The sequence below is a fragment of the Salvelinus fontinalis genome, chromosome 41, assembly GCF_029448725.1.
Source record: "Salvelinus fontinalis isolate EN_2023a chromosome 41, ASM2944872v1, whole genome shotgun sequence".
Classification (NCBI taxonomy): domain Eukaryota; kingdom Metazoa; phylum Chordata; class Actinopteri; order Salmoniformes; family Salmonidae; genus Salvelinus; species Salvelinus fontinalis.
Window position 1 is genome coordinate 17,667,087 of NC_074705.1, and position 15,725 is coordinate 17,682,811.

General features: G+C 42.3%; 1 protein-coding gene across 6 annotated transcripts in view; it reads left to right on the forward strand.

Annotated features, from left to right (window-relative positions):
- The window catches only part of itsn1 (intersectin 1 (SH3 domain protein)), a 63,891-nt gene that overhangs the window by 1,984 nt on the left and 46,182 nt on the right, over positions 1-15,725 (forward strand). For 5 of the 6 annotated variants that reach the window (XM_055908582.1, XM_055908584.1, XM_055908585.1 and 2 more), the window contains exon 2: positions 13,864-14,059. The exons of the other annotated variant lie outside the window; for it this stretch is intronic. The gene's annotated coding sequence lies outside the window, so the exon portion shown is untranslated. The remainder of the gene's footprint in view (positions 1-13,863; positions 14,060-15,725) is intronic. 6 annotated transcript variants of the gene reach the window in all.

The following is a 15,725-nucleotide window of genomic DNA, read 5'->3' on the forward strand; positions in this document are numbered from 1 at the left end:
GCTAATTCAGCTATTTGGTTTTCTGCTTTGTCTTACCACGTCTTAACAGCAAAGGTTGGTTGGAACTCTGCTTTGCTGGACTTGCATCTCCCTCTCAAATGGGGCTTTGTATTTTTCTTTATCAGCTTTATTCAATACCATAGAATATGGCTCGGCGGTATATACCATTATTGATGCATGGACCATTATGGGTTTTTACTTTACCTTCTATAACAGTATTTGAATGTTTGTTAAATGTGATATGCCTTGTGTAACATCCATTTTTATAGTTTACACCGCTCCTTGAGTCATCCCTCTCCACTCTCTCCATGCCGCTTTCCACACAGACCTAGTCCCAACCCGTCACTCAAGGAGCGCATTTGTTGTTGCTTCACCACGAGACACTTGCGTTCAGTCTGCAAGGTCAATGCAGCACATGCAACAATGTTGATGACAACGATGTTGTGTTCACTTTGCTTCTTAATATATATCTACAAGCGTTCTATAATTACATTATTAGTTTGTTTTTCTTGCATCTGCAAACAGCTGGTCTGTTTTTCCTTGGCATGTTTTAGCTAAATTGTGTTAGCCTCTAATGCTAATCACTAGTTAACTGGCTAGCTAGCTATTAAATGTACTGAGTCAAAGAAAACGTTGCTATCTATACAGCCTGATACCAGTGATGGTGTAGGCCTAAATCAGCGTGTTTGTGCAACAGTATCTTTTAAATCAAAGAGGAATAGGCAAAGCATGAATATGTTGTCAACATGAAGAAACATTTAATATTTCCAAAAATTATAGGGTCTCCTAGGAAACACTGACCAACACTGTGGTTCCTACCCTGTCACAATAACTCCTCCCTGACATTTTCATTTGTTGTCATATCAAACACATGTTTATTACCATTCCATTTACTCCATTTTTGCAGCCATTATTATGAGTCATCCTCCCCTCAGCAGCCTCCACTGTTATATTCTAAATATACAATTTGAATAAACATTCTATTTCCATGATTCCAACTGTTTTGATGTAAATCACAAGTCAAATTGCAACATTTGGTTAAAAATAAGGTCTAAATTTTTCCCCCCCCATATTGTGCAGCCCTTACGTGGCAGTGTGGAAATTATCTCAAATGAAGGCAGGAATTGATTAAAATGAAGGAAATTCTTTTTTGGTTTAATTGAACAGTATTAAACAATCCGAATGGAGAAACCCATTGAAATCACTTTGAATATATGTGTTGCCACCCTAGGGTCACATACTACTCAAAGCAAATTTCAAAAACATAAAATACTGTCATATAAAAAAAAATAACCTGAAATTATAATTTGGCCGTATCGCCCAGCCCTACCATAGTCATGGCAAAGAAAATGCAGAAAATTGCGCTGGCTGGTAGGAAATGCAATCTTCTTGACGGTAGGTAGATTTTCAATGCATATAGTATTGACTTGGCTTTTGAACTGGGGCTGTGCTGATGTAGGATCTGGGAAATTTCCTCTAAGGGCTGAACATGGTGTGCTTATTGCAGAGGGAATTCCAGACTTATCAAGTTAACTGAATTCCCTCCGATGCCGACTAGTGCAGGGAAAACGGCCCACCAAACCTCCTAATTTTTTCTGCGATTTTACATTAACCTTTGACTATGTTGATCCGCATCGGGGCTTATGGGCTGACTGATAGTCAACAGGCTTGTGTGTGTGTGTGTGCATGCATGTGTGTGTGAGCATGTGTGTGTGTGTGTGTGCATGCATGCATGTATGTGAGAGAGTTTTGGCTTCACAGTTTTTGATACTGCAGCGCTCCTATCTATCGCCCCTGGGTTGCTCAGCTACAGGGCAACTTTGCCTTGACATTGGCTGGAGCATGGTGTTTCAGGTCCTCAACAGGAAAGTGTCACATTAAATCTACCCACCAGCAGTCCACACAGTCAACTACAGTCCATTTTCAGCACATTTAATTATACTGCCAAAGCAACATGATGTAGGTTACAGCCAGATATGTTTCAAAGATGCAATGCTCTTGTCTTGGCGTGCACCATAGACGCTGTCGCTACCCCAGTGCCCCGTTCCCCACCTCCACCTTTTGATCATTGACCAGTGAACCAGTGCTGCCCTTTGGTCACCAGACTACCAATCGGTTGCACAGCATTCACTGCAGGATCTGTGGGCCCGAGATTGACAAGCCATCTGATAAGTTAGATAATCGTCTGTTTTTCTTAAACACCAACTCCCTTATATCCAAGGTCATGTTGGTTTGATGAGGGATAATTCTGATGTTGGTGCTGCAGTTGGGAGTAGGATTCCCTCATACTATCTGCATGCAGTTTGGATCTCTCTTGGGGATGGTGGAAAGAACTGTGTGTGTTGCACAGTTCTCAATTTGGTTGTACAGTGCATTCCGAAAGTATTCAGACCCCTTGACTTTTGTTACGTTTTGTTACGTTACAGCCTTATTCTAAAATGTATTAAATCGTCAATCTACACACAATACCTCATACTGACGAAGCAAAAAAAGGTTTTTAGAAATGTTTTCTAATTTGTAATTTGTTTTTACTGAAACATCACATTTACATAAGTATTCAGACCATTTACTCAGTACTTTGTTGAAGCACCTTTAGCAGCAATTACAGCCTCTACTCTCCTTGGGTATGACGCTACAAGCTTGGAACACTTGTATTTGGGGAGTTTCTCCCATTCTTTCCTGCAGATCCTTTCAAGCTCTGTCAGTGTTGGATGGCGAGTGTTGCTGCACAGCTATTTTCAGGTCTCTCCAGAGATGTTTGATGGGGTTCAAGTCCGGGCTCTGGCTGGGCCACTCAAGGACATTCAGAGACTTGTCCCGAAGCCACTCTTTAATTGTCTTTGCTGTGTGCTTAGGGTCATTGTCCTGTTGGAAGATTAACCTTCGCCCCCAGTCTGTGGTCCTGAACACTGGAGCAGGTTTTCATCAATGATCTCTCTGTACTTTGCTCCGTTCAGCTTTCCCTCGAGCCTGACTAGTCTCCTAGTCCCTTCCACTGAAAAACCTCTCCACAGCATGATGTTGCCACCACTATTCTTCACCGTAGGGATGGTGCCAGGTTTCCTCCAGATGTGACGCTTGGCATTCAGGCCAAAGCATTCAATCTTGTTTTCATCAGACCAGAGAATCTTGTTTCTCATGGTCTGAGAGTCCTTTAGGTGCTTTTTGGCAAACTCCAAGCGGGCTGTCGTGCCTTCTACTGAGGAGTGGCTTCCGTTGGCCACTCTACCATGAAGGTCTGATTGGTAGAATTCTGCAGAGATGGTTGTCCTTCTGGAAGGTTCTCCCATCTCCACAGAGGAACTCTGGAGCTCTGTCAGCGTGACCATCGGGTTATTGGTCCCCTCCCCTCCCAAGGCCCTTCTCCCCGGATTGCTCAGTTTGGCCAGGCGACCAGCTCTAGGAAGAGTGACACCTCTTTTTTCATCCTTTCTTCAGTTGATCCAGATGGGCCTGTGTCTGTGCGACATGGATCACTTTGTATGTCTGTGTTTTGATAGCTTTTTGTCCTACACTTTTTTTGTTTGGATTTTTCACAATGCTTTTTTTGCCACTATTAGTATTCTACTGAGCAGCTCAAGGACACCTATATAAGTCACTTGATTAATTGAATAACCTCCCCACCTGTGCAGGGATTCTTCTGATGTAACCCTTAGATGTTTAAGTCCAAACTGTAAAAATCACAGAAAAAAATTTAGGATGGAAAAACACTTTGTGTAAATTTAAATGACTAAAAGCACATATAAAGGTTGTGAAATTATATTATAAAAAAAAAATATATATATACATACATACACATATATACTACCGTTCAAAAGTTTGGGATCACTTAGAAATGTCCTTGTTTTTGAAAGAAAAACAATTTATTTTTGGTCCATTTAAAATAACATCAAATTGATCAGAAGTACAGTGTAGCCATTGTTAATGTTGTTAATGACTATTGTAGCTGGAAACGCCAGATTAAAAATTTTTTAAAAAAAAAATTGAATATCTACATAGGCCCATTATCAGCAACCATCACTCACTCCTGTGTTCCAATGGCACGTTGTGTTAGCTAGTCCAAGTTTATCATTTTAAAAGGCTAATTGATCATTAGAAAACCCTTTTGCAATTATGTTAGCACAGATGAAAACTGTTGTTCTGATTTAAAGAAGCAATAAAACTGTCCTTCATAAGACTAGTTGAGTGTCTGGAGCATCAGCATTTGTGGGTTCGATTACAGGCTCAAAATGGCCAGAAACAAATAACTTTCTTCTGAAACTCGTCAGTCTATTCTTGTTCTGAGAAGGCTGAAGGCTATTCCATGCGAGAAATTGCCAAGAAACTGAAGATTGCGTACAACGCGGTGTACTACTCCCTTCACAGAACAGTGCAAACTGGCTCTAACCAGAATAGAAAGAGGAGTGGGAGGCCCCGGTTAAGTTTAAGCACAAGAACACAGCATTAGCCATAGCATAATGCATACAATTGCAGGAAATTATCTTTAGAAACGGCAACATTTTCTCTCCGGTCCATGGCTAAATGTGTAGAATTGCAGGAAATGTATGTTAAAACTGCAAAATTGTATCCTGGCTCCATGAAAAAATTAATTGAACTGCAAGAAATTGTATTAAATGCTAAAATTGCTAAATAAAATAAAAGATGGGGGTTCTCTATCGTTTTCTCAAATTCAACCGTGCCGACAGCGCCCATAACCTTTTTGCGTGTAAAATCATCTTTATGAAAGTATTTTTTTCTTATTTTATAAACATAATAGATATGATTGCAAATCTGTTTTCACATAAATAAATGGGTTCATTATTAGGCTACATGATTTACATATTTAATAGTGTCCATGGAAGTTTTTGTAGGTCAACTAGTTTTTTGGAGTCCAGCAATTCAAAAAAAAATTTTTCCCGTTTGATTCATTTAAAAATAATGTTTAAGTGGACAAAAAGTTGTTTTATAGTCATAATACATTTTGTCTTCCAAATCGTATTGTTCACAATGCGTATTATTGTCCACCATATATCTTTAGTATTGTCATCCATGTGAGTATCAAAAACACAGTGAGACTGTCTTGCAATTTATACGTACATCATTTACCATATTTCTTTAGTTCAGTAGCAGTTCAATAAAAGGTGTTAAACTCCCTTCATCACTACAATTTGGCATTGCCACGTCCCCTGCCACGCCCACCACCTAAGGCCCTTCTTGATCCAGAAAAACCACTCCTGTTCCATTAGTCAGCCCCACTTGATGCTGTTCACCTTAACTAGTAGGGTTGTGACTCAGTGTTTTTTCCGTGGCAAAAATGAAAACACGAAGCAGGCCACCTATTTGGTCATTTAAAAACCTGCTGTATGTAAAATATTGTGTGCTGTAGCTCGGCCCTAATATTTAGGCCATATCAGATTTGATTTGTCACATGCACCGAATACAACAAGTGTAGACCTTAGAGTGAAATGCTTACTTACGAGCCCTTAACCAACAATGCAGAGTAAAGAAAAAGTTTGAAACATGTCCTAAATAAACTAAAGGAAAAATTGTAAAACAGTTCAAATAATAATCACGAGGCTATATAAAAGGGGTACCGAGTCAATGTGCAGGGGTACGGGGTAATTGACGTAATATGTACATGTAGGTAGAGGTAAAGTGATAATAAACAGTGAGTAGCAGCAGCGAATGGCAAGAAAAAGTATGTGAACCATGGCGCTCCGGTCATCAAATTTGATCTGATCTTCATCTAAGTCACAACAATAGACATAGTGTGCTTAAACTAATAACACACAAATTATTGTATTTTTCTTGTCTATATTGAATACATCATTTAAAAATGCATAGTGTATGTTGGGAAAAGTATGTGAACCCCTAGGCTAATGACTTCTCCACAGCTAATTGGTGTCAGGAGTCAGCTGACCTGGAGTCCAATCAATGAGACAAGATTGTAGATGTTGATTTGAGCTGCGTTGCCATATAGAAACACTCACAAAATTTGAGTTTGCTATTCACAAGAAGCATTGCCTGATGTGAACCATGCCTCGAACTAAAGAGATCTCAGAAGACCTACGTATAAGAATTGTTGACTTGCATAAAGCTGGAAATGGTTACAGAAGTATCTCTAAAAGCCTTGATGTCAGTCCACACTAAGACAAATTGTCTATAAATGGAGAAAGTTCAGCACTGATGCTACTCTCCCTAGGAGTGGCCGTCCTGCAAAGATGACTGCAAGAGCACAGCGCAGAATGCTCAGTGAGGTTAAGAAGAATCCTAGCGTGTCAGCTAAAGACTTACAGAAATCTCTGGAACATGCTAACATCTCTGTTGACGAATCTACGATAGGTAAAACAAGAATAGTGTTCATGGGAAGACGCCACGGAAGAAGTCACTGCTGTCCAAAAAAAACATTGCTGCACGTCTGAAGTTTGCAAAAGTATAACTTGATGTTCCACAGCCTACTGGCAAAATATTATATGGACAGATGAAACTACAGTTGAGTTGTTTGGAAGGAACACACAATACTATGTGTGGAGGAAAAAAAGACACAGCCCCCCAACATCAAAACCATCCCAACTGTAAAGTATGGTGGAGGGAGCATCATGGTTTGGGCTGCTTTGCTGCCTCAGGGCCTGGACAGCTTGTTATCATTGGCGTCAAAATGAATTCCCAAGTTTATCAAGACATTTTGCAGGAGAATGTAAGGCTATCTGTCCGCCAATTGAAGATCAACAGAAGTTGAGTGATAAAATAGGACAACGACTTAAAACACAGAAGTAAGTCAACAGAATGGCTTCAACAGAAGAAAATACCCTTTCTGGAATGGCCCAGTCAGAGTCCTGACCTCAACTCCATTTGAGATGCTGTGGCATGACCTCAAGAAAGCAGTTCACACCAGACATCCCAAGAATATTGCTGAACTGAAACGGTTTGGTAAAGATGAATGGTCCACAATTCCTCCTGACCGTTGTACCGGTCTGATCCGCAACTACAGAAAACCTTTGGTTGAGATTATTGCTGCCAAAGGAGGGTCAACCAGTTATTAAATCCAAGGGTTCACATTTTTCCACCCTGCACTGTGAATATTTACACGGTGTGTTCAATAAAGACTTGAAAATGTATAATTGTTTGTGTGTTATTAGTTTAAGCAGACTGTGTTTGTCTATTGTTCCGTCCTAGATGAAGATCAGATCAAATTTGATGACCAATTTATGCAGAAATCCGGGTATTTCCAAAGGGTTCACATACTTATTCTTGCCACTCTATGTGCGTGGAGTCAATTTGTGTGTTTGTTTCCAGTGTCGTGTATGCGGTCAGTCCAGTGAGTGTACATGGAGCCTGTGCAAGAGAGTCAGTGCAAAAACCTATAATAGATGAGAATAAAATAAGGGTGCCACTGCAAATAGTCCAGTTAGCCATTTGAATAACTGTTCGGCAGTTTTATGTCTTTTGGGGTAGAAGCTGTTAAGGAGCCTTTTGGTCCAAGGCTTGGCGCTCCGGTACCGCTTGCCGTGCGGTAGCACATAGAACAGTCTCTGCTTTGGGTGGCTGGAGTCTTTGACAATTTTTAGGCCCTATTCCTACTAGGGTGACAGTCCCTCTACTTGTCATAGCCACTTTTGTCCTCCAGTGTGTCACTGCTTTGGACGTCAGCAATACAGGCAAGAATGTGATAACGGTAGTGGCACAGGACTTTCACACCGGAGTGGGTGTCTAGGCGTGGCTAGTGAGGGTGAAGTGGGGGGGCTATTATTACCCCTCACACTGTCCCGTCACCCCATGCCCCAATTAAGACGGAGAGAGAACAAAAACACATCGACTTCCAGTTCCACACACATTTTGTTCATCATCGTAATTCCCTCATAGACTTAATGGTGGAAGAATTAGCCCAAAGAGAAATGCCCAGGGTTTATTATTGCTTTGTCTGGTTAGTTGTTGTGTGTCAGGGATATATTCAACCTCCCCTGGAGTTAACATGGTCAGCTCAGACTCAGAGAAAACAGCCATAAGCCTGGCTTAGTGTACTCAGGGCTTAGTGGACACACATCTGCTATGGCGGGCCCAATGAGAGGGCCTTGACCACACGTCACCCTAAAGTATTCACACCCCCTGACTTGTTACACATATTGTTGTGTTACCAGCTACCAGATGTTTGGGTCACTGGCCTACACACAATACAATGTCAGTGGAATGATGTTTATTGCCATTTTTACAAAAATGAAAAGCTGAAATGTCTCGCGTCAATAAGTATTCAACCCCTTAGTTATGGCAATCCTAAATAAGTTCACGAGTAAAACTTCGCTCAACAAGTTCCATAAGTTGCATGGACTCACTCAGCAATAATAGTGTTTATCCTCATTTCTGTACCCCACACATACAATTATCTGTAAGGTCCACAAAGACCAAGGAGGTCTTCCAATAACTCACAAAGAAGGGGACCTATTGGTAGATGTGTAAAAATAGATTGAATAAAAGCAATTGTACTCTCAAGGTTGTGCAAAACGACTTTTGTAGCAGGGACGTGCTGATCTACAGTGCTCTGCTCCACCTCGTACCTATGACTGCAGCACAGCCGTGCTAAAAAAGGTCGTTTTGCACAACCTCGAGTGTACAATGGCTTTTCTACAATGGGTTACAAATTAAATCAACGTTATTTTTGATAAATGTATTCATATGCTGCTATTTCATCCATCAATGAAAATATAGGCCTAGTCCCAACACATCTGTTGTTTCTAGCCAAGCCAGCTGGCCGTTCATTCTATCAGTTATGTTGCCAGACACAATCGTGAAGTATTTTTGTTCTATATCTATGGACGCAACCCAGTCGTTCGTTTCTAAATGTTCCGTTTCCATGCTGGCTGGCAACACTCTTATCCCTTGCTTGCTAGCTAGCCAACTACGGCTAACACAGTCGCGTCAAACTGTGCAGCAAGAACTACAGAAAATGACTCAAACCAATGGAAACTGTGTTGAAATGATAGTGGATGTACATTCATACAGTTTCCTGACTGGGTCCAGCTCGCAAAACATATTCCAAATGAAAGCTAGACAGTCAGGGAGCATTGACACTTTACAAACAAGATGGATAGAGGACACTATTTTCACACTCACTGCTCTTTCCCTTTGGCCTCTATATTAGTTTGAGCAGTGGAACTGAGACAATCCATGTTGTCCTATGAGCAGGCAGAATGTTATTCTGCACCATTGTCCTGAGCTGTGAGTGACACTGCCGTGGTGTTGCACGGTATGCTGGTAGCACGGTAATATCACGGTACCAAAACATCATGATACTTATGATACCAACATTTTAGAATGCCTTGGCACTGTTTCGTTTGATACCACCAACTTTTTCAGCTCTATAAATCTAAGGAACCTGCTTGCGGCTTTTCTAAATTTTTTATAAATTCTGTTAAGTTTAAGCAACAGCCACTAGTCTCTTGTATGCACAGGTCCAGTAATATCCACTTGACTTTCCTGCTCTTATCACGTGACAGCTGTAATCAGCCAGCAGTATCCCCTACCAACCCTCAATCACCTGCTTTTCTCCGCCCGCTGTCAGTTTTTTAAAATCGAATTTAGCTGTGATGTCGAGCAGAGATGCAGACCCTGATGAGTCTTCTGTTATTAGATTTGTACATTTGTCAAATTGGAGCAGTGCGTAAAGCGAGCAAAGGTTGATACGTTGTATAATTTCATCTGTTATAACCAAGAGCACAGACCAGTCTTGAGTAGACTTTGCAAGTTCTGTCATGCAGCCTCTGAGTGCCAGATAAGGAAAATGGAACACCTGCTTCGTGACAGGGAAGCTTGAATCTTTACAGTAAAGAAAATGCCTTGTCTGTAGCCTAAATGGTCAAAAAGAAATATGACCCATATTACCGATACCTTTTTTTCTTATTATTGGGATTCGCATGCTTTTTATATAATTTCACAAGCGTGCCGTTTTAAACTAATCCCGGGTCACTAATTATTGGTTGTTCATGTTACCTTGATAGCTAACAAGCTGATAACTTGACAGTAGGTTTATGCAATTTTGATTGGCACAGCAAGAAAGGAAAAGGGTCTGCTACTCATGAGATGTGCTTCAATGGTAGCATTCATATAGGCCTAATGTAAGCCTAAACTATTTAAAAAATCCTATTTCTTTCTGGTGCTCCATAATAAATTGTTTGGTGTTTGTGCGAGAGAGGTGTGTGTGAGGGAGAAAGTGAGGAAGGGAGGGAGAGTTTGTGTGTTAACTAAAGAGTATTTCATGCAGTGTTTTCCCCTTACTGGCACAATGTTAATGCAGATCATTATGCATGTATATTCCTTCCTCCCATTCCTCCAGCCAAAACACAGGTAGGCCTTTGCAAATATGTGCAAATCAGCCATTCTATGCAGAATGCCATTGTACACTGAACAGTGAAGTGAAATTCAATGTGTTCACATTTCAGTGACAGATTTTTGGAGAATGTTTAGAAAACGTGAACAAGCGTCCAGGGGACAAGACAAACAGGATGCTTGGGGACAAAATTATTTTCCCTACCGTGGTATCGTGATACTAGGCCTGGTATTGTATCGTTTGTAAAATGTGGGTATCGTGACAACACTACACTGCAGTATACAGGACCAAACAATACCCGCTTCCTGTGTTGGGCCTCTTAAAAAGAGGGAAGTGGTGCATGAAATAGCGGGACACTTCGGGTCCCACAGTGGGGCTGAGGGAGATAAGTTTTATACTGCAGGCCATAAAACTACTGAGCGAGGAGAACACTGGAGAGGAAGTTGGTGTCTGAGCCTTAGATTCTGAGGAGAAGTAGGACTCAGTCATGACCAAAGTAATGACTCGCCACTTCTTCCATCAAATCACATTTTATTGGTCACATACACTTGGTTAGCAGATGTTATTGTGAGTGTAGCGAAATGCTTGTGCTTCTAATTCCGACAGTGCCGCAATGTCTAACAAGTAATCTAACAATTCCACAACAGCTACCTAATATACACAAATGTAAGTAAAGGAATAATATATACATATAAATATATGGATCAGCAATGACGGAGCAGCATAGGCAAGATGCAATAGATGCTATAAAATACAGTATATACAGTGGCTTGGGAAAGTATTCACCCCCTTGGCATTTTTCCTATTTTGATGCCTTAAAACCTGGAATTAATAGATTTTTTGGGGGGTTTGTATCATTTGATTTACACAACATGCCTACCACTTTGAAGATGCTAAATATTTTTTATTGTGAAAAAAAAATGAAATAAGACAAACCTGAACTTCAGTGTGCATAACTATTCACCCCTCCAAAGTCAATACCTTGTAGAACCACCTTTTGCAGCAATTACAGCTGCAAGTCTCTTGGAGAATGTCTCTATAAGCTTGGCACATCTAGCCACTGGGATTTCTGCCCATCCTTCAAGGCCAAACTGCTCCAGCTCCTTCAAGTTGGATGGGTTCCGCTGGTGTACAGCAATCTTTAAGTCATACCACAGATTCTCAATTGGATTGAGGTCTGGGCTTTGACTAGGCCATTCCAAGACATTTAAATGTTTCCCCTTAAACCACTCGAGGGTTGCTTTAGCAGTATGCTTAGGGTCATTGTCTTGCTGGAAGGTAAACCTCCGTCCCAGTCTCAAATCTATGGAAGACTGAAACAGGTTTCCCTCAAGAATTTCCCTGTATTTAGCGCCATCATCAGTCCTTCAATTCTGACCAGTTTCCCAGTCCCTGCTGATGAAAAATATCCCCACAGTATGATGCTGCCCCCACCCTGCTTCACTGTGGATGGTGTTCTCGGGGTGATGAGAGGTGTTAGGTTTGCGCCAGACAGCGTTTTTTTCTTGATTGCCCGAAAAGCTCAATTTTAGTCTCATCTTACCAGAGTACCTTCTTCCATTTTTGGGGGGAGTCTCCCACATACCTTTTGACAAACACCAAATGTGTTTGCTTATTTTTTTCTTTAAGCAATAGCCTTTTTCTGGCCACTCTTCCGTAAAGCCCAGCTCTGTGGAGTGTATGGCTTAAAGTTGTACTATGGACACATATTCCAGTCTCTGCTGGAGCTTTGCAGCTCCTTCAGGGTTATCTTTGGTCTCTTTGTTGCCTCTGATTAATGCCCTCCTTGCCTGGTCCCTAAGTTTGTGGGTGGACCTCTCTTGGCAGGTTTGTTGTGGTGCCATATTCTTAATTTTTTTTAACAATGGATTTAATGGTGCTCTGTGGGATATTCAAAGTTATAGAGATGTATGTATGTATGTATGTATGTATATGTATGTTTCCAAGTCTCACATGATCTGTCACATGATCTCAGTATACTCATGTGACACTTGGATTGCACACAGGTGGACTTTATTTAACTAATTATGTGACTTCTGAAGGTAATTTGTTGTTTCCTGAAGCCCACGATCATCTCCTTTGTTGATGTTGAGTGAGAGATGTTTCCTAGCACCACACTCCCAGGGCCCTCACCTCCTCCCTATAGGCTGTCTCGTCGTTGTTGCTAATCAAGCCTACTACTGTGTCATCTGCAAACTTGATGATTGAGTTGGAGGCGTGCATGACCATGTAGCCATGGGTGAACAGGAAGTACAGGAGGGGGCTGAGCATGCACCCTTGTGGGGCCCCAGTGTTGATGATCAGTGAAGTGGAGATGTATCCTACCTTCACCACCTGGGGGACCCAGACAGTCCAGGACCCAATTGCACAGGGCGAGTTTGAGACCCAGGGCCTCAAACTTATTGATGAACTTGGAGGGTACTATGGTGTTGAATGTAGTCAATGAACAGCATTCTTATATAGGTATTCCTCTTGTCCAGGTGGGGTCGGTGTCCGTGACGTGGCTGGTTTTCTTTTTGTAGTCCGTAATTGTCTGTAGACCCTGCTACATACGTCTCGTGTCTGAGCCGTTGAATTGCAACTCCACTTTGTCTCTATACTTACATTTCCCTTGTTTTATTACCTTGCGGCGGGAATAACTACACTGTTTGTATTCGGCCATATTCCCAGTCAACTTTCCATGGTTAAATGCGGTGGTTCGCTCTTTCAGTTTTGTGCGAATGCCGCCATCTATCCACAGTTTCTGGTTAGGGTAGGAATTAATAGTCACAGTAGGTACAACATGTCCTATGCACTTACTTATAAACTCACTCACCGAATCAGTGTATAAATCAATATTATTCTCTGAGGCTAACCGGAACATTTCCGTGTGATCAAAACAATCTTGAAGTGTGGATTCCGATTGGTCAGACCAGCGGTAAATAGACCTTGTCACGGGTACATCCTGTTTGAGTTTCTGCCTATAGGAAGGGAGGAGCAAAATGGATTCGTGGTCAGATTTGCCAAAGGGAGGGTGGGGGAGGGCCTTGTTTGCATCACGGAAGTTAGAGTAGCGGTGATCCAGAGTTCTGCCTGGGCAAGTACTACAATCAATATGCTGATAGAATTTAGGTAGCCTTGTTCTCAAATTTACTTTGTTAAAATCCCCATCTACAATAAATGCAGCCTCAGGACATATGGTTTCCAGTTTGCATAAAGTCCAATGAAGTTCTTTGAGGGGGGGGGGGGGGGGGAATATACATGGCTGTGACTAACCGACGAGAATTCTCTTGGGAGATGATACGGTCTGCATTTGATTGTGAGGAATTCTAGGTCAGGTGAACAAAAGGACTTGAGTGCCTGTATGTTGTTACAATCACACCATGAGTCGGTCATCATGAAACATACACCCCCGCCCTTCTTCTTCCTGGAGGGATGTTTATTTCTGTAGGCACAAAGGATCCCGGTGGCTGTACCGACATATCCCGGGAGTTCTATGTTTCCGCGAAACAGAGTATGTTACAATCCCTAATGTCTCCCTGGAAAGCAACCCTTGCCCTAATTTCGTTTACCTTGTTATCTAGACTGGACGTTAGCGAGTAATAAACTCGGAAGCGGTGGGTGGTGTGCGCGCCTCCGAAGTCTGACCTGAAGGCCGCTCCGTCTACCTCTTCTGCAGCGACCTTGTTTTGGGTCAGCCTCTGGAATCAGTTCAGATGCCCTGGGTGGTTCGGACAAAGGATCCGCTTTGGGAAAGTTGTATTCCTGGTCGTAGTGTTGGTAAGTTGACGTCACTCTGATATCCAATAGTTCTTCCCGGCTGTATGTGCTAACACTAGTTAGTGTTACTGCACTAGTTAGTGTTACTGTAATTGTATTTCATCTGTAAAAACAATAGCGAATCCAACTCCATGTGATGTCCTTCAAAAATACATTATTTTGGCCTGGCCTTGTCTTCTGCGGAAGAGGCTAGAAATCCAGTTGATTTTAAGAACAATTCTCCCCTTCACCTGTGTGCCAGGTGTGTCTGTCAGTCTGTTTGCTGTCTGTCACAGGAGTTCAACTTCTGACCCTGCATTGGGCTATGCCCTCCCTCAGACTGCATACCTCTGCTATGACATCATGTGCGGTGGTGCACTAGCCCCAGCCCTAGCCTGTCAGTCTTATATGGGGCGTTCCACCACAACAGGAGCTTGCCAAGTGACCAGATTATGTAGATAAATCCACCTTGCAGCCTAGCCTATGTTTCTCTCTCTGAACTGTCATGTTCAAGACCCTGGGTCACAGGGAAACACTCATCACCACCAAAGACGATCAGAAAAGTTACAGGGAGAAACGAGGTCAGAGGGACAAAACAGCTTTTCCCCGCCCTCATTTGCTTGGTATGTGTGAGGAGTGCGTGTCTGTGAGTCAGTAAGTGCGAGGCTAGCTCAGAGTGTGTGACGAGGCTCTTGTGTGCCTCTCGAGGGAGATGTGATGTGAATGAAGTGTAGGATGGTGAATCACTGTGGAACAGCATGGTAATCTGCTTTGCTTTTTCTCTGCTCTTTCTGCCTGGAGGACAGAGAGAGAAGCTGGCAGTAGCGTCCGTGCACTGCTGGCCTGGCTTTGCTCTTACGAAACAGAACCTCTCAAAGCTCCGGAAACAGTCATTCCTCCCGTAATTAATGCACACAAACAAGCTTCTTTTCTCTTTTTTTTACCGAACAGAGACTGCCTAGTATGTAAATGTCGTAGGAAATTACTTATTTTTTTATGAACAGAGAGAAGAATACAGTGCCTGTGTCTTCTTGTCATTGAAATGTTTCAGCCTGCTTGGGGCTCCCACTGTGAGGGCTGAACGGGAGGGGTGGTCTGGCTCTGATTAAAATACCTTGGGGGGGGGGGGGGGGGGGTTGTTTGTGTCTGTGTGCTGCTCCCTTCCCCCATGTCTTTGTTTCACCATGACGTTTACACAGCTGGGAGATAACATTGCCTCTCCTCCGTTCCCTCTCCCGCTATCTGCCCCCCCGTCTTTGTATCTAAGGCACTGCATCTCAGTGCTAGAGGCGTCACTACATACCCTGGTTCGATTCCAGGCTGTATCACAACCGGACATGATTGGGAGTCCCATAGGGCGGCGCACAATTGGCCCAGCGTCGTTAGGCCGTCATTGTAAATAAGAATTTGTTCTTAACTGTCTTGCCTAGTTAAATTAAATAAAATCTGATTCATTCACTTTATAAAAACATGAAGAGGGCCCCTCCGTCCCCCTTCCTCCCCTCTTGTGACACCCACCCCAGGATGTAGCTAGGCCATTTTAAGGCCAGAGTTCTGCCTAATCAAAATCAAATCAAGTGTTATTTGTCACATGCTTCGTTAACGACGGGTGTACACTAACAGGAAATGCTTACATGCGGGTCCTTCCCAACAATGCAGTGAGATTTTTAACATTTTTTATAATAGA